This window comes from Borostomias antarcticus (genome assembly GCF_949987555.1).
Source record: "Borostomias antarcticus genome assembly, chromosome: 4".
NCBI lineage: Eukaryota > Metazoa > Chordata > Actinopteri > Stomiiformes > Stomiidae > Borostomias > Borostomias antarcticus.
Window position 1 is genome coordinate 32084494 of NC_140237.1, and position 2849 is coordinate 32087342.

Consider the following 2849-nt stretch of genomic DNA (forward strand, 5'->3'; position numbering starts at 1 on the left):
CTGGTCTGGTCTGGTCTGGTCTGGTCTGGTCTGGTCTGATCTGATGGTCTGGTCTGGTCTGGTCTGGTCTGGTCTGGTCTGGTCTGGTCTGGTCTGGTCTGGTCTGATGATCTAGCCTGGTCTGGTCTGGTCTGGTCTGGTCTGGTCTGGTCTGGTCTGATCTGATCTGGCCTGGTCTGGTCTGGTCTGGTCTGGTCTGGTCTGGTCTGGTCTGGTCTGATCTGATCTGATCTGATCTGATGGTCTGGTCTGGTCTGGTCTGGTCTGGTCTGGTCTGGTCTGGTCTGGTCTGATGATCTAGCCTGGTCTGGTCTGGTCTGGTCTGGTCTGGTCTGGTCTGGTCTGGTCTGGTCTGGTCTGGTCTGGTCTGGTCTGGTCTGGTCTGGTCTGGTCTGGTCTGATCTGATCTGATCTGATCTGGCCTGGTCTGGTCTGAAGTTCTAGCCTGGCCTGGTCTAGTCTGGCCTGGCCTGGTCTGGCCTGGTCTGGTCTGGTCTGGTCTGGTCTGGCCTGGCCTGGCCTGGCCTGGTCTGGTCTGGTCTGGTCTGGTCTGGTCTGGTCTGGTCTGAAGATCTAGCCTGGCCTGGTCTAGTCTGGCCTGGTCTGGTCTGGTCTGGTCTGAAGATCTAGCCTGGCCTGGTGTAGTCTGGTCTAGTCTGGCCTGGCCTGGTCTGTCAGGGGGCGTGTCCCGGGCGGGGCCCAGCTGACTGTGTCCCCTCAGAGACAAGGCCGTCTCTCCCTGGCTGAGAGCTCAGTTACAGCGATGCATAATTGACAAGTGTTCCTGCTGAAATCCGGCAGCTCTGCTTTGGGGAAGTAGCTCGAATTAATTCCTCTCTCACCGCCCCGCCCTCCCATGTAATCACACAGACCCTGAAGACCGGGATTTAATTTGTGAAACAGAAATGTGGGGGTAAAATGGGGAATTAGAAGTGTTTTAATTAATCGGGGACCACCCCAGCTGAGTGTGTTGACGAGGCCTCTGCATTAGGTAGCCGTGCACAGATGACAAAATAAACTGCTACTCTCCTGTATTTAATAGAAAGCAATAAATGAATACAAATAATTGTGTGTGTGCTATTGTGTGTGTTCTGTTCTAGCCTGAATCTACCCCCCCCCCCCCCCCCATAGCAGGATATGACTCTATCGATCCACACCACAGCAAACCCACTGACCTCGAGAGTATCTGTGTTCGCGGGAGAAGAAATGGCAATCTATTCTCTTCCCTTCCCCCTCTCTCTCACTCGCCTCTGCCTCCTCCCTCTATCCACATCTTGCTTTTCCCCTCTCTCTTTCTCTCTTTCTCCCTCTCCCCACCCCCCTCATGCTCTCTGCGGTCTCTCTCCATCCCTCTCTTGCTCATTCTCCCTGCTCTCTCTTTCTCTCTCTCCCCACCCCCCTCACACTCTGCAGTCTCTCTCCATCCCTCTCTTGCTCATTCTCTCTCTCTCTCTCTCTCTCCCTCATTCTCAGACAGGCATTTCCCCTGTGCTGTCTGACCCCAGGGCTGGGCAGTCTATTGATCAGTCTGCCTGCACCTCCCTCCCCCACCCCCCCACCCCCTCCCCCTCCCCACACCAGAGGAAGGAAAGCAAGGGGATTTAGATCCCAATCTCACAAGAAAACAAGCAAGGCGCTAGGTTGTGTGTGTTTTGGATATCTGCTGCAGCCAGGGAACGAAGAAGGGCTGTGTGTGTGTGTGTGTGTGTGTGTGTGCGCGTGTGTGTGTGTGTGTGTGTGTGTGTGTGTGTGTGTGTGTTTGGGTAAAGTAACATGAGACAGCACATGACAGCTCAAACACTCACGTGGTGCTGATTGATTATAGGCTAGTCCGCCATATTGTCTGTTACACCAGAGCTGTGTTTGAAACCCTTCCCTATATAGTGCGTCAGCCTTTTTTTTTTTCTCTAGTGTTCGAATTCTCAACGGTTCATTCACTATATATTATTATTTGGGATTAAACACTCAAAACCAAACATAGAAACTAAATACCACCTGAGTACATTTCAACCCGCTGCCATCAGTGCTGGGTATGTTTACGTGATACTGAATATCCGACGCAATGACGTTCCGTGTGGTGTCTGAAAACCGTTTAGTCGTTCCCTATGTAGTTCACTATATGTGGGACACTACATAGGGAATAGGGAGTGAGTGAAGGATTTGGAACCCAGCCCAGGTGTCACGAGAGGGTCAAAGGGCTTCCTGATGGGAAAGGGCCAATCAGGGGTCATGTTGAAACAGTCGTGAGGTGAAGCAGATCTGCAGCACTAATCAGTGTGTGAGGAGGGTGTTGGGAAGGAGAGGGGGGAGGGCAGAGGGACGGGGAGGAGAGGGGACAGAGAGAGGAGAGGGGGAGGGCAGAGGGACAGGGGGAGGAGAGGGACAGAGAGAGTGAGGGCAGAGAGAGGAGGAGGAGAGGGACAGAGATAGGAGAGGGGGAGGGCAGAGGGACAGGGGAGAGGAGAGGGACAGAGAGAGGAGAGAGGGAGGGCAGAGGGACAGGGGGAGGAGAGGGACAGAGAGAGGAGAGAGGGAGGGCAGAGGGACAGAGGGAGGAGAGGGGGAGGGCAGAGGGACGGGGAGGAGAGGGACAGAGAGAGGAGAGGGGGAGGGCAGAGGGACAGGGGGAGGAGAGGGACAGAGAGAGGAGAGGGGGAGGGCAGAGGGACGGGGAGGAGAGGGGGAGGGCAGAGGGACGGGGGGAGGAGAGGGACAGAGAGAGGAGAGGGGGAGGAGAGGGACAGAGAGAGGAGAGGGGGGGAGGGCAGAGGGACAGGGGGAGGAGAGGGGGAGGGCAGAGAGAGGGGGAGGAGAGGGACAGAGAGGGGGAGGGCAGAGGGACAGAGAGA